This window comes from Miscanthus floridulus, chromosome 11 (genome assembly GCF_019320115.1).
Source record: "Miscanthus floridulus cultivar M001 chromosome 11, ASM1932011v1, whole genome shotgun sequence".
NCBI lineage: Eukaryota > Viridiplantae > Streptophyta > Magnoliopsida > Poales > Poaceae > Miscanthus > Miscanthus floridulus.
In genome coordinates, this window is record NC_089590.1 from 40,686,369 (window position 1) to 40,708,179 (window position 21,811).

At 52.0% G+C, this 21,811-nt stretch overlaps 1 pseudogene; it reads right to left on the reverse strand.

Annotated features, from left to right (window-relative positions):
* Positions 1 to 808: 808 nt before the first annotated feature.
* On the reverse strand, positions 809 to 4,177 carry LOC136491820 (probable cinnamyl alcohol dehydrogenase 8A; annotated as a pseudogene).
* Between the last annotated feature and the right edge of the window lie 17,634 nt (positions 4,178 to 21,811).

The following is a 21,811-nucleotide window of genomic DNA, read 5'->3' on the forward strand; positions in this document are numbered from 1 at the left end:
CAAGGCGTACACTTCTCTAGCAAGCCGGTGCTTGATCCGCTGTAATTTATAAACTTCTTTCCTCTTATTAATTGAATTAATGCTTAGGCACAGCCGCACACGGAGCTAAAGCAAGTCATTGCCGCACACGTGCTCTAGTTCGTGATAAACCTGCACGTATTTCCCCTCTTAATAATCACCATGTTCGGCTTACCCATATTCAACTTGTTCAGTTTCTTTTTTTTAGACGGAACGGTATTTTTCTCTCACAATAGTTCAGCCAGAACGGTGGTTTCAGCCAGTTTCAGACCAGCGAACAGAGCCGATATAACTATCTACAGTGGCAGAGCCACGCGGTCTGACCAGCAAGTAACCAGTATAATATACGTATACACATCTATATTTTGTATAAAGAGACAGAAAAAGTCACTTGGATCACCGATCACGCCATCCATGACGGAAGTGGGAAGTGAAAAGGCCCAGGGGGCCAGACCGCGGCCCACGCGGCAAGGTTGTCCTCAGACCTTAGCACGCATTTCACTTTTTGCCTGTTCCTATTCTAATCTTGATCAGAGGCACTAGCGCCCGGATGAGCAGCTGAGTACAAGTACAATTCTAACGTGCCCTAACCGCAGCACCCCCCTCTGCCCGTGCGCCACATGCCCTGTCCGCCGGCCCCGACTCGCTCATGACCAAACAATATAAAACACTTACAACATGAATGCAACATATAAGACTGAAAACAAATAAAACATTTAAAAACATGCTTCTGCAACATGTGTGTGAAACACATGAAACATCCAAAATAAAACACTTGCAACATGCAACATTAAACCATTTGCTGCAACATAAGACTAAAACAATTGAAACATTTAGAAACATATTGTTGCAACATATGTAACATTGAGATAAAAAATCATTGCAACATACGTTTGGAAATAAATAAAATATTTTGAACAAATGCTTGCAACATATGCAACATCTCTCATCTATTTTTGTAACATCAAGATGAAATAATTACAATATATATCTGAAACGTCTTAAACACGAAACATACATATGCAATATAGGTGATGGAAAAGTTTGGGGTCCGCTCCTGGGGAGCCGTGTCCAGATGGGAGTCACGGACGACGCCCAAGTTGGATTATTTCCGAATCTTGATTCGTCGATCGGAGATGAGTCACGGAACACGCCGCCGCCCTGACACCCTGGCAGCTGACGCGGATGCGGACACGGTGAGGCGTGACGGTGAAGCCCTGGTTTGGCCTCTGCCTTGTTGTGCTCCCATCACTCGTCTACAGTTTGGCAGCTTACACAGCCATGCTATCACGGATGCTCGCCGATTGGCTCTTTCTCTTATGTAAATTTTTATCTTCTGCTCTTGGATGATATAATCAAGATATTTATGTCTCTTTAGAAACGTCGAATAAATAATGAGAAAAATAGCATTGTAATTCTTTGGTACTCTTTTATATCTATATTTCAGTTGTCGTTATAGCTTTTGAACTATTTATATTGTATTTAGTGGTTGGTTTCAACTTAATTCATGAATTTAAGCCTTATCATGTTACTTAGTACATATATACCACATAGCATTGTCGATTTTACAATTATTACCGAATTACTAAAATAGATTTACCGAATTCTGTATGAAATTTTTTGGGTGGCATACCTTAAACTAAAATCCTTGATTCGCCACTGGCTATCTAGCTTATGAATCTAGCTAGAAGTTTATCATTTTCTAATCACCTCGTGAGTCAGGACCGACAAAAACGAACCCTATCTTATGCCTTTACCTTGAGCCTTCTTAACATGTTTCCCACCATCTTCACCGTGACATCCATATTGCTCAATGTCTCCTATGTGGATTAAGCTTTTACCTTTTCATTTCTACATGAAATGTTAGTCTACAAGTGTGGTTATTAATTGCCAAAACCTAAACAAAGGCTTAGATGCTTTCACCAGCAAATACTTTGTAGGCCATGATAACATTATGGCCTAACACCACCTAAAGTCGCCATGCATGCTCCTTTTCGTCGTCCTTACCCTAGATGCTACATATGAAATCAAAAGCCATTTTTCTCCTAATCTCGACGAACGAAAGTAGCCTCCTAGCCTTGTTCAATCATAGTTAGGCTTCAAGATTAGGGATAGCAACTGGGAATTTCCTGTTAGGGAATGGCTCGCCATCTCCATCTCCATCTCCACAGAGGAAAAATCATCGTTCCCATCCCCGCAAAAAGAATGCAGAGAGATTTGGTCCCCATCCTCACGAGAATTCTCATTCCCGCATTGATACATTACGAAATATAGATAGCAGTTCGCATTTATAATATAGAAGTAAGTGATAATTATTAGCACAAGTGCACAACTGATGATGAATTGCAATGTACACACATACCGCCGTAAACGATCATAAATTTCCAGCCAGAACAGTATTTTTCTCTCACACCAAATCACACTACTACACAAACTTTACTGGAGGCGGACGATTTGGGTTTCCCACGGCGGACAAAGCCGTCCGCCGTGGCCTAGAGGCCACGGTAAATCGTGGCTTAACTGCGGCGGGCGGCTTTGCCCGCCGCGGTTAACCGATAGTTCATTTCAGCCCCAGTCGAACAGGCTGATAGTTCATCATTAATACTCTAGCATAAATATACGCTACACAACAAATACATAAAAAATTCCAATAATACCTAGGTGCCTGTATAGAAAGGGGCAATTATGTATTTGGCACTGGAACAAATCAGTCTTCCTTATTTAGCACTAAAATTTTTGAATTTTTTTATTTGGCATCGAGTTAAAATTTTCTTCTGTAAATGGCACTACCGTCCATTTAGTGCATCCATCCGTCAGTTGACTGTGTTGACCTGTCATATTTCTTTCGGAAGTACCAAAATGCCCCTCTATACTCGCTCGTAGCCGGCGGCTCGTCTCCTGCCCAGGAGCTCGTGGAGGCGCGGCGGCCTCTCGCGCCGGACTCAGCAGATCGAGGCGCGGGGGACGCGCTGGGAGTTCCTCGCCCGCCAGTGCTGATCTCGTGCTCACCCGCCAGTGCTGATCTCGTGCCTGGCACTCCCCCACACCACCGCCGGCACTCCCGGCCACGCGCTTCCCGCCGGTGACGAGGCCAAAGGCGGGCACCTCAAGAGGCTTGCTCGGGAAGCCCACGACGACCATCTGCCCCATGGGCTTGAGCAGGTCCAGTAGCGGCGCGACAGGGTGGTCCGCCGACACCATGTTGATGATGCCGTCCATTGTGCTCGCCGTGGCCTCCATCTGCCCAGGGGCGCGGCTAACCAGGAACGCGTCGGCGCCGAGGCGGCCGAGCGCCTCCTCGCGCTTACTCAGCGACGTGCTGATGATGGTGACCGTCATCCCGAACGCCTTGCTGAACCTGATGGCCAGGTGGCCGAGGCCTCCGAGCCCCACGACGCCCAGGTGCTTGCCGAGGGCGTTGAGGCCATACTGCACCAGCGGGCTGAACACAGTGACGCCCGCGCACAGCAGCGGGCTGCGCGGCCTCGGCGGGCGGTAGGCTGGACGGGACCCGCACCACGTAGTACTCGCGGACGACGAGGACGTCGGAGAAGCCCCCCTAGGTTGTGGCGCCGCCATCGTCCAAGCCCACGCCGTTGGAGGTTGGCACGAGCTGCGGGCAGTAGCTCTCGTACCCCTTGCTGTAGCTGTCGCAGCTGCGGCACGAGTCGACGAAGCAACTGCGGCGACGTGGGGGCGCGATGGGGCGAGCTCCGCGATGGTCGTTCATGCGCAGCGTGCGTCTCGGCGAGGAGGAGGACGTCGTCGAGCAGCTTCTGTCCAGAGATGACGCGATGGCGCTGGAGCTCGATGTGACGCCGGGCGTGGGACGAGCGGCGGCTGTGCTGCGCAAAACGCAGCCTCTCCTGCGCGCAGCAGCAGCACGCGGGTGAGCGGAGCTCGCGACCTGGGTGGTGTGCGGAGTACGCGGCAGGCGTGCTGCTGCTACTCGCCCGCATGACTGTGCTGCATGACGTCGGAGCTCCCAGACCGACGTGCTGCTGCTTGCCAGCATGGCCATGTGGCCGCCGCCGCGACGGCTCGCCAGCTTGGTCGCTCCACGCTGTCCACGTGCTCCATGCGCCGCCCAGTTCGCCCGCTTCGCGCCGGCCGCGTCCTCAGCGCGCCGCCCAGGCGCGCGAGCTCCGTGCGTCGCCATTGGCGAGCAGTAGTAGCAGCACGTCGGGCGGGCTCCGCGATGGCCGTTGATGGCGAGCAGCAGCAGCAGCACGTCGGGATAGCAGCAGCAGCAGCACGTCAGGCGAGCTCCGCGAAGACCACGTGCTCCGCGGACCGCGCGCCCAGGCCGTGAGCTCCCCGGCTGCGTGCTCCGTGTGCCCCCAAGGCTGCGAGCTCCGCGCGTTGCTCGGGCCGAGTGCTCCACCGGCCACGTACACTCGGCGTCAAACACTGGCTGAGCCATGCACGGTGTGCTCTGCTCTTGAGCCATGATGTTACGATGACGGCATATACTCTCCTTTTTTTAGAAAACTAAAAGATAAATACCTTGAAAATATAAGTTACGTATTTCAACCAGCAGCCATCCTAAGCCATGCATCCTTGATCCGTGGCCGAGATGAAAGGAAGAGTGAGAGGCATAATCTGTACCTGCTATTACCAATTTAAAATTTATTAATTATTTATTTGCGGTCATCAATTATCAAAAATCCACATTTTAGTTCAAAGTATATTTATGATTTTCTTATTTGACAATCTGTCTATTTATTTTTTCCCCTATTTAGCACTATGGATTTTTGCTACAATCAAGGACATTTATGTCATTTTGCTAGCCACTGACACCGTTAATGGTCTAAATGGACAACGGTGCTATTTACGAAAGAAAATTTTAACTCGATGCTAATAAGGAAATTCAAATTTTCTAGTCATAAATATAAAAGACCGATTTATTTTAATGTCAAATACATAATTCTCTCGAATAGAAATGGGTTAGAGATCAAGATGGACAGATAATCATCTCTGTCCTCGTCAACTCTGTCAGGGATGTCCTTTCTCTATTTAAATCCATATTAGACAGAATTGGCATGTGCCCTCCCTGGCATCATAGACCTGAGCATTTTTAGCCCGGCTCAAGCCCGCTGAGTTTTGGCCCACCCGCGGACTTTAGTGGAATAAAGCTTAGGCATAGATCTTGCTACCTATTTTTTTTTTCTCAGCCCAAGCTCGATCTCAAATATTATTTTAACTGTTCTACACTATAAATGCGCGGGCAGCCTGAGCCCGGCCCAAAAAAACAGGCCCAACTCGGCCAGTGGGATAGTTATGGGCCAGATTATTTTAGCCCAAAATAACCAGACTTTTTTTCGGTCCACAAAATACATGCTTAGGTCTAGTCATCATCCACATCTCATAATTTACTTCAACACATATGGATTGAGATATGTATAAATGTAGTAAAATAAAATTTAATATCAAAATTCAATTCCTTGTGAGGAATTATGAATCGGTGCCTATTTACATCCCTATTTGAGGCTGGCAGACACCATGTTTTGTGCATCTGTTTCGTTGTTGCTACTTGCTAGCGAGCAAGCCAAGAGAAAGAAGGATGGCAGACGGAAGAAAGAAAGTGAATGGGCCGGAGAACAGAACAGAAGAAACGTGCGGCCTCGTTTCAGGATGGGTGACACCTCGATTGGAGGAAATGGGCCGTGCGTACCTAGGGTGTGTTTGGTTTCCGTTCAATTCCTAGCCCGGCTAGCTTTTGGAGCCAGACCAGACTTAGCCAGGTTGGCACAAGCTAACAATCACTTGTTTGGTTGGAGTGATTGTTTAAACCTAGCTAAGTTTTGATGTGTTTAGTTAGCTGATTTTACTTGAATAGAATCACCTCCTCTCTGAGGAGGTTATCCCCCTTTGAAGCATTTTATCGGTGTTTTGAACCACCGGCTAGTAAATTTGTATCTGCGTGTCTAGCTCGAATGGTGTGCTCGGAGGACACAAGGATTTATACTGGTTCGGGTGGAATGTCCCTACGTCTAGTCTACTGCTGCTCGTATTACCGGGCGAGAGAGGGAGAAGGTCCTAAGTCTCTGGTGAAAGGATCGAACGAAGTTGAGTCTTCCTGAGCTCGTTCAGCAATGTGCCCCGCCTTTCTCCTCCTCCTCATGGGGCGTCCTGCTTCCCCTTTTATAGGTGAAGGGCAAGGCATAGGTTACAGAGAGAGAAAAGGAGAAAAACGAGGGAGAAGAAGGCCTCTAGGGCCGCCGTGTCCTTCTTCTTCATGCAGGTCCCGCCATCGCTGTAGATGGTGATGGGGATGGCTCCACGACTGGGCTCCTGTTCACCCCTGGTGCCATGCCTCGACGTCATTAGTTGGTCATGGCGTCCCATCCCATCACAGGCGGATGGCGTGGTGAACCAACGTGCCCGTCAGCAGCTGTGCGGGGATTAGGTAGCACAGCGACCACGCACCCGTCACTGTTGGCGATGTGAACCCCCTAGCGTTGTCTGATGTGGCCATGGGTCATGTCGAGATGTGCCCACTTCCCTCCCGGTGTTAGAAGTTCAACCCTAGGGTCGTACCCTTAGACCCGTAGTGGTTGGAGGCAGTATGGGTCCCCATCGGGTGAGACGGAGCTCGCGCCCTCGAGGTTGGGCGGGACAGAGCCTATGCCGTCAGGGTTGGGCGAGATGGCTCTCGTACCCATGAGGTCGGGCAACATGGGGGCCGTGCCCAAGGGGTCGGGTGAGACGGAGCCCGTGCCCTCAGGGTCGGGCGAGATGGCTCCCGTAACCTCGGGGTCAGGCGACACGGGGCCCATGCCCTTAGGGTCGGGCGAGATGGCTCCCGTACCCTCGGGGTCGGTCGAGACTAAAATACGTCCTCTGTTATCTTGCCGAGTTTGTCATCCGTGGTCCTCAGACTGCCTTCTTAGGGTATCCCTAATACTAATACCCGACAGTAGCCCCTAAGCCTACGGAGGAGTAGGATACTCCTTCGTTGGCTTTTTTGGATGGACGGACTTCGAGGGCTTCAATCTTCTACTACCCGCGGGATGCCTTGGTGGGTTGTGATTCCCTTCTATCGTGATCGGAATCCTTGGGAACATGTAGCTGTGGGATTCAAGGGGCCGAAAAAGATTTCTCTTGATTCCGATCCCTTCCTAGGATTCGATCGATCCACCATCGTCATGCAACCACATATTCGGTCTCCTTATGAGTCCAACTTTCCTCGAGCCCCCACATGTAGTAGGGGTCTGGTCGAGGGGTCAGCTCAAGCATTTTTTTCGATAAAACAGAGGGGCTGAGCCGTGCCATGTTTTCCTCGATGGATGAATCATGGTGCTTGGTGAGCTGTTAATGGGCTAGTTCGAATGGGGCCCTGGCTTTCCGTTCATGGGGGTCCAACATGGGTCAGCTGGTGACCGACTCCATATTCTTGGCGGCCAAACCATATAGTTCTTGGGTCCATTCAACCGGTACCCAAGGGCTCGCTGTCTTTCTTCGAGGAAAAAACATGGACTGTGAACCGACCAAGACTCGAACATGAGTCAGGATGCCTACGGCGCTTGTGCGCCCTAGGTACTGGCCGCTAATGGGCCCTTCCCTTTCCACCCCTCACTCTAAAGGTGCCCTAGAGCAGTTGTGAACTTGTCGGTGGGTCAACCTTTGAACATTTGGGCCTGAATGGGCCGTGGGAGTGTTTTTAGCTTTGTATCCCTCCTTACCTGTGGCAGTTCTCGGCCCGTCGAATGGGGCAAACCATCATCTAGTGCGTCCTTCGAGGGAGTGGCCAGAGGTGGCATGCACATGATCTTCGGGGGGAGCGATGTGATGTGGCGCCACGGGCATGTAAATCTAGGTGGATGGTTCACCTCTCGCCTCACCCCACCTTATAAATACGGCCCCCTTCATGTTTTAGGACACTAAACTGCAACCTTGCCTTCTCTGCCTTTCCGTCGCTATCATTCGGATCTGCTTCCTTTGCTAGTCCACCGCTAGCACCCTAGATTCGTAGCCTTTGCTTCTCCACTGCCGCCAAAAAGTCCTTTCTCCTCCATCTTCGCTTTCCATGGAGATGTGGTATGGCTCCGACGTCACCCACGCATGCATGGAGGGCCTTGTCAAGCATGGTCTTCTTTGTGGGAGGACCGACACAATGGAGTGGCTAGTTCCTAGCCATGAGGATGTGCCAATGCCGCCCGATGGTTACATCATCTCCTTTGCGCCCTTCCACGAGCGTGGGTTCGCAATCCCCCCTCATCCGTTCTTCCAGGGGTTGCTAAACCACAACCAGATCGAGCTATAGCACCTCAACCCCAACGGGATCCAACACATCGCGGCCTTCATCATGATGTGCGAGGGGTACCTAGGGATTGAGTTGCACTTTGAGTTGTGGAGGTACTTCTTCGTCGTCTCCCTACATAGGAAGAAGGACAGAGGCAAGGAGATCTCGATGCCGATGGGATGCATGGGCATCCACCTCCAGGGGCAGCGGGCGGGGTGGTGAGAGGAATAAGAATAAGAAGGAGATGGAGAAGAAGAAGAAGGCGATGGTTCTGTGTCGCCTATCCAATGGGACAAGCTTGGCAGCAAGGATGAGGATCTATCTCTGCCATGGGTGGGGCCTTTCCTGTGGCATGCCACAGGGTAGGAGGGGGAGGGCGTGCCCTCGGAGCCGGTGGAATCAAGCCACCCTACTCCGTCCGAGCCTTCCACGGCACCACCGGAGTCAGCGGGAATCGGCCACCCTGCTTTGTCTGAGCCCTCCGAGCAGAGGGAGGGCTCAAAGTGGTAACATGCTAATGAGGAGCAAGCCGGGGTCAGGTGGGCTAGCCCCAAAATGTCATCGCTCGATGGCATCGAGGTAAGTTAAGAGTTTTTTCGTCCTTTTGCTCTAATGAATTTTTACTGTAAACTGACCGTCATGTCCTTTGTAGCATCAGGAGGCCACAGAACTCTCTCGAGGCTTATGTCAAAGAAGTGCCTCGCCCTCCAGTAGATGTGCTAGGAGCCTAGTTGGCGCCACGATGGAGGTGAGCAAGAGTGGCGCTGGGACGGCCACGACGTTGATCCGAGGAGGCAGCAGCTGATGGCTACTGTCCATAAGAGAGCAGATGGAGGAGGGCACATCCTGGGGCACCCCTGGTGGGTGTGGCATAGCCGACTATGGTCATGACATCATAGGCAGAAGCAGCACAAGCCGAAGGTGTCATCTGTGCGGGTGGCCGCCTCCCTGGTGGGGTAAATAGAAGAGGGCGCACCCGAAGCATCCTTAGCAGATGTGTCGATGGGGTAGGCCTCTACATCCATGTCACCCACCCCCTCTACCGTTAGAGGGCCTGCTCGAGAGGGGTTGCTACCGCAAGAGGGGTCTACGTCGCCTTGGGATCAACGTAGAGCCATCCTGGTCTTTCGTCCGAGTGGGCGGTGACCCACACGCATGGGGAGGATCCTAGATCTGATGGATAGGCTGGCAGGACCTAGGGGCGACTGCTTTTTTCCTTTAACTGATGCCACTGGAGGAGAGGGAATGGGGGAGCATCCATGCGGAGGTTGGGACCGTGGTTCACGCCTTGACCATTGCCCTGAGCTCATTGCGTGACGTCGTCACCCCGATTGGCCTAGGTATGATATGACTATGTTTCTGACCCTCATTTTCTCTTTTAGTGCCTCTAAGTCCTATCCTCTCCGTAGTCCCTTATGGTCCTGCAGCCAGGAGAAGTCCCAATTCCTTCATCGTGAGAAGGACATTTAGGACCGCTTCGTCGAAGAGACGCGACGGAGTGAGGGGCTAGCCGCACAGCTCGCTACTGCCCATCAGGAGGTGGTTGAGCTTGCCCTTGCCACCTAGGAGCTGGCCATCCTTTGAGTCTAGGAGAAGGAAGCTCACGATGATGCCCGCTGAGGCCGGGAAGAAGCTCATGGCCCTGATCGAGAGGGCATGCACGGACGTCAGTGGAGTCCGAGCGTCTACGGAAGGAGCGGGATGACTTGCTCCTGGCCATAGATGGGCTCTACATGGAGTCTGACTTGGCTCGATAGGAGCACACCGACGCCTAGTTTTGGATGACCTCACCGAGAGGGAAGGACGTCACGACCATGACCGGGTGTGACCCGAAGTAGTGATGCAACTTCATCTTAGCGATCAGGATGGCGTATAGGAGTTTCTAGATTTGGGGGTAGCGAGTCTTGGAATTGGACAAGACCTCGCTAACGAAGTACATGGGACACTAGTACTTTGAGGGCGTGTCCCTCTTCTTCTCCGCTCTATCACAAGGGTGGCAGCTGACCACTTGTGTGGTGGCCATAATGTAGAGTAGGAGCGGTTCCTCGTCGGTCGGGGGGACTAGGATCGGGGCCTTCGTCAGGAGCTGCTTGATGTTGTCAAGTGCCTCCTGGGCCTCGGGCATCCATTCAAAATGGTCGACTTTCTTCAAAAGCCTATAGAGGGGGGAGACCTCGTTCGCCAAGGTGCGAGATAAAGTCACTAAGCACGACGAGGCACCTTGTAACTCACTACACCCCCTTTATGTTCTGAATCAGGCCCATCCTCATGATGGCCAAGATCTTCTCTAGGTTGGCTTCGATGCCATGCTCGAAGATGATAAAACCCAGCAGCATGCCCCTTAGGACCCCAAAAACGCATTTCTCGAGGATGAGTTTGATGTCGTTTGCTTAGAGTTCTATGAAGGTCTGCTCTAGGTTAGCTACAAGCTAGTCAACCCATTTGGACTTGACCATGATGTCGTCTACGTAGGCCTCAACAGTTTGCCCGATGAGGTCCCCAAAACACTTGAGCACATAATGCTGATACATAGCCCTCGTGTTTTTTAGACCGAATGGCATTGTGACATAGCAAAATAATCCAAACGGGGTGATGAAAGACATCATGAGCTAGTCGGACTCTTTCATCATGATTTGATGGTACCCGGAGTATGCATCAAGGAAGCAAAGGGTTTTGCACCCTGAGGTCGAGTCAACTACTAGGTCTTTGCGTGGCAAAGGAAACAGATCCTTTGGACACGCTTTGTTAAGACCCGTGTAATCAACACACATTCTCCATTTCCAACTCTTTTTTATACAAGAACAGGATTGACTAACCACTCAGGGTGATACACTTCCTTGATGAATCTAGCCACCCAAAGCCTCGCGATCTCCTCGCTGATGGCCCTGTGCTTCTCCTCATTGAAGCGACGTAGGCGCTGCTTGACTGGCTTGGAGCCTAGACTAAACTTCAAGGCATGCTCGGTGACTTCTCTCAGAATGTCTAGCATATCCAAGGGTTTCCATGCAAAGATGTCTCTGTTGGCACGGAGGAAGTCGATGAGTGTGCTTTCCTATTTAGAGGAAAGCGTAGTGGTGATATGCACCACCTTGCCCTCAGAGCTGCTAGGGTCTACGAGGACCTCCTTAACACCCTCCATGGGCTCAAAAGACCCGACCGATCACTTGGGGTCAGGCACTTCTTCGACGATCTCCTCCTTGATGGCCAGTGAGCTCTTTGGAGGCAACAATTGCCGTGGCGTGTTCACAACACTTGACCTCACACTCGTAGGCATGATGGAAGGAGGTGCTGACGGTGATGACCCTCGCGTAGACCGGCATCTTCAACTTTAGATAGGTGTAGAATGGGGACAGGCCATGAGCTTTGCGTAGCATTGGCATCCTGGGATGGCATGGTAGGTCCCGTGGAATTCGACCACCTAGAAGGTAAGGGTCTCTGTCCTATAATTGGTTGGATTCCCAAAGGTGATGGGCAGATCGATCTACCCGAGCTGGCATGGCCAGGCTTTCTAGGCACGATGCCATGGAAAGGTGTCCTCTATTGGCCGGATGCACGATCGGTCGATGCCCATGGCGTCGAGTGTCTTAGCGTACATGATGTTGAGGCCACTGCCTCTATCCATCAACACCTTGGTGAGCCACTTTGTGCTGATGATCGGGTCAACCATGAGTGGGTATCTTCTCGGCTACGGGATGCTTTCTGGGTGGTTGGTCTGATCAAAGGTGATGGCAAACTCCAACCATCTGAGGAAGGATGGTGTGGCTGGCTTGGTCATATAGACCTCACGGCACACAAGCTTTTGGCGGCACTTGGAGTCCTAGGCCACCGATCCCCCAAAGATCATGAGGCAGCCATCTGGTGTTGGAAAGCCACTGTCCTTCCCCTTAGCGTCGTCTGCCGCCTGCTTGGCCTCCTTCCTATGCCCCCCTTATTGGAGCAACCAGATAGGAACCGCTTCATGAGGGCGTAGTCTTTGTATAGGTGCTTGATGGGGGAGGCATGGTTTGAGCATGGCCCGTCGAACAACATCTCAAAGTGGTCTAGGGGTACCCTCGGTGGGCTTTCGACCCCCATGCAGTCGGTAGTGGCCATGAGTGAGCCCTGGCGCCACAGCTTATTCTTCTTCTTATTGGGGCGGTTGGAGGCGCCTTCGCCGGTGTCCTTGTCCCGCTTCGCCTTGCCCTTGGGACGGTCAAAAATCGCTCCAACCGCCTCCTCGCTCGAGGCATGGCAGGTGGCGATGTTGAGGAGCTCCTTGGTGATTCATAGGCTCTTGCGTCCTAGCTTATGAACCAGGGACTCATAGCTAGTCCTAGATAGGAAGGCTCCTATAACATCAGCGTCGGCGATGTCGGGCAGTTCATTGCACTACCGGGAGAAGTTTCTCTGGACTTCTGCCGGTAGTTTTTGTGATCGCATGGGTTTCTAGGACGCATGTAGGTGCCCTAGAAGTTTCCCACAAAAATTTCCTTTAGGTCCGCCTAGCTTTGGATCCAGTTGGACGGAAGGTGCTCCAACCATGTTCACATCGAATCGGCCAGGAACACTAAGAGGTTGCGGATAATGAAACTATCACTATCCGCTCCATCGGCTTGGTAAGCAAGCCAATAATCCTTGATCCACAGTCTGGGGTTAGTTTTCCTAGAGTATTTTGGGATGTTGGTCGGCGGTCGGTACCACAGTGGGAAGGTGGCGTTGAGGATGTGTCGATCGAAGGCCGGAAGTCCCGGTATGTTAGGGCTTGGGCTCCAATCCTCACAGCTGTCATAGTGTCCACCACGACGAGGGTGGTAGCCATGGCTGGCTTCCTCTCTCTTGTCACTTCATACACACCTATGGGCATCTAGGGTGTTTCATGCGTCACTGTGGAGGTCAAGACGCTAATGCACTAGGGCCATGCGCGTGCCCCCCCCCCCGCTGCGCAACACCTGGTGGACAGACATGTCCCTATCATGTCGTCTCATGGGCGCACTTTGACTGGCATTGAGCTCATGTCATAGACATAGCAAGCTCTCTGCCTACTGCACCGCCATGCGCTCGAGCAGCGTGCAGAACTCGTGATGGGCCTGATGATCCTCTGGTGTCATGAGCTCTAGATGCCCTCAGAGCAAGGCCACCACTGCAGTGATGTTATGGCTTGCCCGAGGCAAAGTGTGGGAGGGCTCCATCATTTTTGATGATCCTTCGGTTCACGTCACGGGCCATGGCACGCTCACGCCCACCATCTTCGTGGCAAACGATCTCTTGCTCGAGCTCTGTGTGCTCCTGCTCTAGCTAGAGTCATGCATCCTCAAGTTCCCTATGCCACACCCTTAGCTGCTCCATCCGCATGTGAGGCGAGGCCCCTACATCTCCCTCGACCTCATTGTCGAGGTCATTTGGTTGGGTAGCCCCACCCTCATGGACGATTTTGACATGTCCCTCAGGGGTACCTGCCATAAAACACTCTCACAAGGGGTGATGGATCCCCTTGCTAGAGTCAGAGTCAGAAAGCGACTCTGAATCTCCCTGCGAGAAGGTCGTGGAAAGATTCCACGACGTATTCCATCATACCCATGAATTCATCATCCGTGGGGGACAGGGTGCACGCGCTTTGCCACGAGGTGACCAATGGTCCTTAGCAACGTTGTGCAGACTGAATGGGAACACTACCATGGTGCTTTGGATAAGGTATTTCAAGGAGAGTAGTTCCCCTTCGGCAAGCTACAGTCATGACAGTCGGTGAATGAGAAGGTGAGGCAGCGCTGGTCCTCTCTAGGACGGTCGAGGGTCCCAGGATGGCATCGAGTTGGCGCTCTAGTCTCCCGTAATCAAAGCCGGGGAGTCAGTCACTCCTAGGGACAAGGGCCTCTAGGCGCGTGCAACTACATCTCCTCAAGCGCCTCGGCAGTCGCATCGAGGCCGGTGGAGTGGAGAGGCTGGACGGTGGCAGGGGCCTACGCCAACTCTCCCTCCATCATGATGATGAAATCTAGGTTCCCAACTGCGCACATGCGCACCTAGGACCCAGCTGACGCCATGACTAGCCATCCTGAGGCCTGATGTGGACGTCGAGACACACAAAAAGCCCCTACCTGGCAGCGCCAACCATTGGTGTTTCGAACCACCAGCTAGTAAATTTGTATCTGCACGTCTGGCCCGGATGGTGTGCATGGAGGACACTAGGATTTATACTGGTTTGAGCGGAATGTCCCTACAGTCTAGTCTGTTGCTGCTCATGTTACCGGCACTAGTTTATAGTAGGGGTTACAAATAGGGCGAGAGAGGGAGAAGGTCCTAAGTCTCTGGTGAAAGGATCGAACGGAGTTGAGTATTGCTGAGCTCAGTTTAGCAATGTGCCCTTCTTCCTCCTCCTCCTCATGGGGCATCCTGCTTCCCCTTTTATAGGTGAAGGGGAAGACGTGGGTTATAGAGAGAGAAGAGAGAGAGAAAAGAAGAGAAACTGATTGAGAAGAAGGCATCTAGGGCCGCCGCATCCTTCTTCTCCTTCATGTGGGTCCCACCGATGTTGTAGATGGTGATGGAGATGGCTCCATGTTAGGCTCCTATTCACCCCTGGTGCCATGCCTCGACATCATCAGTTGGTCATTGCGTCCCATCCTATCCCTGGTGAATGGCGTGGTGAACCGATGTGCCCGACAACGGCCGTATGGGGGTTTGGCAGCACAGCAACCATGCACCCATCAATGTTGGCAATGCAAAACTCCAAATGTTGCCTGACATGTTCATGGGTCACATCAAGATGTGCACGCTTCCCTCCTTGTGTCAGAAGTTTAACCCTAGGGTCGTACCCTTAGATCCATAGTGGTTGGATGTGGTATGAGTCCCCGTCGGGTGAGATGGAGCCCATGCCCTCGAGGTCGGGTGGGACAGAGCCCGTGCCCTTAGGGTCAGGCGAGACGGCTCCTGTTCCCTTAGGGTCGAGCGACACGGGGCCCGTGCCCAAGGGGTTAGGAGAGACGGAGCCTGTGGCCTTAGGGTCGGGCGAGACGGCTCCCATAACCTCAGCGTCGGGCAACATAGGGCATGTGCCCTTAGGGTCGGGCGAGACAGCTCTCGTACCCTCGGGGTCGGTCGAGACTAAAATACATCCTCGATTATCTAAACGAGTTTGTCAGTCCGGGGTCCTCATATCCCTTCTTCGGGTATCCCTAATACCGATATCCGATAGTAGCCCCCTGAGCCTGCGGAGGAGTATGATACTCCTTCGTAGGCTTTTTGGATGGACGAAGTTCGAGGGCTTTGATCTTCTGCTATCCGTGGGACGCCTTGGTGGGTTGTGATTACCTTCTATCACGATCGAACTCCTTGGGAACATGTAGCTGCGGGATTCGGAGGGCCAAAAAAGATTTCTCTTGATTCCGATCCCTCCCTAGGATCCGATCGATCCGCCATCGTCATGCGACCACGTATTCAAGTCTCCTTATGAGTCCAACTTCCCTCAAGCCCCCACGCATAGCAGGGGTCCTAGTCGAGGGGTCAGCTCGTCTTGTGATCGTTCTCCCTCAAACAGTTTTTTTGATAAAACAAAGGGGCTGAGCCGTGCCATATTTTCCTTGATGGACGAATCATGGTGCACAGTGAGCTATTAATGGGCTAGTCTGAGTGGGGCCCTGGCTTTCCATTCGTGGGGGTCCAGCATGGATAAGTTGGTGACCGACTCCAGATTCTTGGCAACCAATCCATATAGTTCTTGGGTCCGTTCGACCGGTCCCAAGGGCTCGCTGCCTTTCTTCGAGGAAAAAATATGGACTATGAATCGACCAAGACTCGAACGTGGGCTAGGATGCCTGTGGCACTTGTGTGCTTGGGTACTAGCCACTAGTGGGCCCTTCCCTTTCCACCCCTCACTCTAAAGTTGCCCCAGAGCGGTTGTGAACCTGTCGGTGGGCCAACCTTTGAACTACTAGGCCTGAATGGGCCGTGGGAGCGTTTTCAGCTCCATATCTCTCCTTCCCTGTGGCGGTTCTTGGCCCATCAAATGGGGCAAACCGTCATCTAGCACGTCCTTTGAGGGAGCGGCCAGAGGTGGCATGCGCACGATCTTTGAGGGGAGCGATGTGATGTGGCGCAGCGAGCACGTAAATCTAGGCAAAGGTTTGTCTGTCGCCTCACCCCGCCTTATAAATAGCGGCCTCCCCCTTCATGTTTTGACACACTAAACTGCAACCTTAAATTCTCCGCCTTTCCGCCACCGTCGTTCGGATCTGCTTCCTTTGCTAATCTACCTCCAGTGCCCTAGATCCGTAGCCTTCGCTTCTCCGCCGCCCCAAAAAGTCCTTGCTCCTCCGTCTTCGCTTTCCATGGAGACAGTGGTACGGCTCTGACGTCACCCACGCATGCATGGAGGGCCTCATCAAGCACGATCTTCTTCGCGGGAGGACCGACGTGATGGAGTGGCTGATTCCTGACCACAAGGTTGTGCCGATGCCGCCCGACGGTTACATCGTCTCCTTCGCGCCATTCCATGAGCGCGGGTTCGCAATCCCCACTCATCCATTCAGCAATGTGCCCCTCCTTCCTCCTCCTCTTCATGGGGCATCCTGCTTCCCCATTTATAGGTAAAGGGGAAGGCACAAGTTACAGAGAGAGAAAAGCGAGAGAAGGAGAAAAATGAGAGAGAAGAAGGCCTCTAGGGCCGCCGCATCCTTCTTCTCCTTCATATGAGTCCCACCGACTGCTATAGATGGTGACAGCAATGGCTCCATGTCGAGCTCCTATTCACCCCTGGTGCCATGCCTCAACGTCATCAGTTGGTCATGGCGTCCCATCCCGTCCCGGCGGACGGCGTGGAGAACCGACGTGCCCATCAGCGATCGTACAGGGGATTAGGCAGCATAGCGACCACGCACCCGTCACAATTGGCGATGCGAACCCTCGAGCATGGCCTAACGTTCCACGGGTCATGTCGAGATGTGCCCACTTCCCTCTCGGTGTTAGAAGTTTGACTCCTAGGGTCGTACCCTTAGACCCATAGTGGTTGGAGGCGGTATGGGTCCCCGTCGAGCGAGACAGAGCCTACTGCCCTCGGGGTCGGGCAGGACGGAGCCCGTGCACTCAGGGTCGGGCGAGATGGCTCCCTATACCCTTAAGGTCGGGCGACACGTGCCCGTGCCCGAGGGGTTGGGTGACACGGGGCCCAGTGTCCTCAGATCCCTTCTTTGGGTATTCGTAATACTGATACATAACACATTTCATCGAACATGTGTGGTGCATCACCATGGACAGCTCCGACAGATTGAACTCAGTGGACACTGGCGCATGCGTGGACTGGGACTGAACCTGGGCAGGGGCAGGAGGGTCACGAGGTGTGAGGAAGTAGGGTAGGTCACAGCGGAGCAGCAGCACCGACGTCGGTAGGAGCAGTCGGGATGGAGGTGGCCATCGCCGCGGCTACGGTCATCGCCATGGGCACGAGGAACCGCGTCCTTACAAGCTCAGCGCTCGTGCCGCTCTCTGCCCAGAGTAGGCCACGGAGAGTCTCACTCGGGAGGCCGTGGAGGAGGCAAGGGCGGCCATCTCTGCGCCTACTGTTTCTTCTCCTTCTGGCGGCCACTGGGCGGAGCCGAGGTGACTAGGGAAGCGGGTGGGGAAGGCGGCCATCTCTGTGGCTTGCTTCTTCTTCTTCTTTTGGTGGCCATGGTTGGAGGCGAGGAGGCGGAGGAAGCGAGTGGGGAAGGCAGAGGAGAGGTGGTCGGGGTCGAGAGTGAGGAAGGCAGAGGCGAGGTGCCGCGGTCGCGAGTCGGGAAGGTGGAGGTGAGGTTGGCGGGGGCGGTTGCCGGTGCACGGACGCTACGGAACTACCGGGGAGGCGGGTCGCGGACTCGCGGTGAGACGAGCAGGAGGTGGGCCGAGTGGCATCTGGGGCCTGGCTTCACGAAAACGGCCAACCCGCTCGTTTCCATGGAGCCTGGGCAGCAGGTGGTCGGTGGCCTGAGCTAGCCTGGCTAAACGGCCCAAACAGACAACCAAACAGGCAAAAACTGGCTTCCTAGGGCCTGGGTAGCACTTGGGCACCCAACCAAACACTCCCATAGGAAGGGTGGCTGGCTGGCGCCGCGTGACGAAGGCCGGCTACGGCTCTCGCTCAGGCGCTCATCGATCCCTAATAATAAAGAGACAAAATTTCTTGTAACTTTTGATTTTTCGTCCAACCCAATCATCGACTTGGTTTCGGCCTAAACTTGGTTGGACTCCACCATGTCGAGTCCGCGTCGAGGCGTCTGCGGAAGTGCTGAGTCCACGTCGGGGACGGTCGGGCTTCATCAGATTATTTAATTTGACAAAGAGGACGTACGGGCTCACTAGGCCCGCTAGTCACGATGTCGTGATGGCCGACAAGCATGCGGAGGCGTTGCCAGGGCAGTGAGCGCGGGGGTTAACGAGCCTGTGATGACTCGCGCATGGTTTCGCGCAGGCTGATGAGCGTAGGGCCGACGACCATAGGGCAATAGTGGCGCGCGCGAATGGTGAAGACCGCCGTGCGTGTGGCGGCGTCGCGAAGGCCAGCCAGTGCAGAGGCGCGTGGGAGGGAGGCGGCGGCGCTGCCATGGCGAGGTGCGGATGGCCGGAGGGGGCGACACGGGATTTGGAGGGAGGCGAGATGGCGATCAGAGGTGACGGCAACGTCCGCTCGGGCCACCCGAGTGCCTGCTCGTGCCGAGCCCAGGAGGAATGAAATTCTTTTTCGTTTCCCTAGAGCCTGGCCGAGGGGTGCTTTGATGGCCATGCGAGCCTGGCTCCCAACTACGTCCAGGGCAAACTAACAGACCAGGTTGCAGCCCACGGGCGCAATAGCCTAGCTGGTCCAGGCAAACAAGCGTACCGTGAGTAACACAGCACCAGCGACACTGGCCGAGTGAGCGGCGCATCTGGTCCCTGCTCCCGACTCAATTCTCTCCACGTTCTGGTCCAGACCTGTTGTTAACCATTTATTCCCCATCTTGGTGTCGCAATGGCGATCGATCGTTGAATGGTGGCGCCCCCATTACAATCCTGTTGGAGGCCCACTACTTCGCCGCCTTGTCCGTTGGAGAAATATAGTTCCGTCGTACCAGACAACTGGCATATTCATACATACATAGTACAATCGATCTTCTGATTCCCCCTAAAGTAGGATGTATTCAAGATTTGGTCAACAACAGTGTTAACGTGTATGCCTCTAAACAGATATATATCATAAAAATACATTTCACGTTCAAGTGCAAGTTCATGTTACTTTCGCACGAGAAAGCACCATGAGGAGGACACGCGTAACAATAACTTCACGTCGTCAAAGACGTCCGCCGTGCCGCGAGCTGAGACAACAACGTAATTACGTAAACGTCAAACAGTAGAGGCGAGCACACCCGGGTCCGTGGGCCGGACGCTCGGGCCCGGGACCGCTCTTTCGGCCGTCAGCCCCTACTGTCCGTCCACTGGTGGTCAGCTTCTAGAAACCGCTGCCCTTGGCTTTTTCGCGCAGTCATCAACAAAGTTTGTGCACATTAATTAAAGGGAATTGCACTTGCTTCATAACTACTACTGTAGGTTTTTTTGCGTAGACACGAGCGAGACGAGCGACGCCCCAGGCGGCCCCGACCTAGGTTGCCTAGGGCTCGGCGACTCCTCCCGCGGCCGGGCGCAGGAGGACATGTGGCAGAATTGTCTAAAATGATATGTTTTTTTTGAGGCGTTTATTTTTCACTAGACACTAAATATCTTGAAATTGAGCTAAATCGAAATAATCCATGTTTTACATCCAGAATCTAATAATGAGTACGTACTTATAATACTTAATCCATTTCATATAACAATAGTTTTGGAAATTATTTATTATAATACCAGAGTTCAGAGTGCGATAATTAAACAGCGGAATAAAAATAAACATCTAGCGAAAACGATACAAGGATCCATATGTGCCCACCAGAAAAATCCTCCACACAAGAGCTACTCCTCAAGCTGCACCTGCAATAGGGGTAAAATAAACCCCGAGTACATAATGTACTTGTAAGACTTACTCGACTAGTGGGAATAGTTTCCCGACTCTCAAGGATATGATAGGTAATATGGGTTTGCTGTTTTCTTTTTATTTACGAAAAGCATTACTAGAAGTACGTCCTTAAAATTAAGTTTAATTAGCAGACATGATTACTTCATTAGCTAACTATTCTATGATAAGCACATATTCTACTTTCACGCAAGGGTTAAGCAATCAAAACCATTTCACCATCTTTCATCTTTTTAGTTTTTACTACGGTGCTAGACCATAACCAAGTCGTACCGTCTCACGGAAACGGCGATTCGTGAACCAATGTATCCCAACTGGATATTCTAAAGCACACGTCCCGTTTGTACTCTAGGCACAAACAAGACTAACTCATTCCACTCATGTCAATGGGTCTAGGTCATCGTCCAAACTTGAACTCCAATTCCACGCACTTGAGACCCGGTCTTAGTATGGTGCTTAGACCTCCACCTTTCCCCGTCTCCAATCAGTCGGTCCGGAAAGAGCCAGAACCTATGACAAGAGCGTAATGAGTCTTCCTGCTCCCATAAGCAAGTATGTGCTCAGGATAATAAGTATGTGACCTGACTACCATCCACAGCAACGGACGGTCCATAATCGACACGAAACATGGAACACAATGTAACTAAACTAAGCCCCCATTGGTCGCGGGACACAACCTGTTACACCCACCAATACTCATACCATATCCCTGCCCTGTCTCCATTTTTTCTTTTATTATTTTATTATGAGAGTAATAATAATAATCACCTATTATAAGTAACGGCAGGTTATTCACGCTACCGAAAACCTAAGCATAGCAGCTACTCGAACCTGCACTAATAAGACTCTTAGGACAGATATATCTATACATGTGGTTTTCATAAAATTCGTGTAACGTAAATGCACATAACATATATAAACAGTGATTATAAAAAATAAGGGGTTATGCACCGGGACTTGCCTTGGGCAGGCGCGGTGTCAGCTGAGTCAGTCAGTGGCGGCTCCGGAACCACCTCCTACATAAGAATCTCCTGCTCATACTCCTCGATGATCTCCCCGAACTCGTGGTCACTGGTGTCATGATGTCCACCAACTCATTCTCTACATGCATGCGATAGGTGATGCAACACTTAGCATTCAAGCAACAACAACTCCTAAACTATGAATACACATACTAAGCTACTAAGCTAGCTCTAATGACTAAGATACTAAGCTAACTATCATATTTACCAAGCAAAGTGTTGGGTTCAACTAACAAACACCTAGCTTTACAAATGAAGAAAATATCTTTATTTCTACTAATGATTTAATGTATATTTGAAACAAAAAACATTTAATTACCCTAATGCTTAGTCTATTCTAAAGCTACAAAAATTATAGTAAGCACATAATAATACAATGAAGCTACTATAAAAATTTCAGGACTAAAGCTATCACCAATTTTACCACAAAAATTCTTACAATAATTCTCCTAACAATATTAAATATTTTTAAATGATTTAATAGCTCTTGGTATCAACATGTACATATATGAACTAAAAACACTAACAGATAGAGGA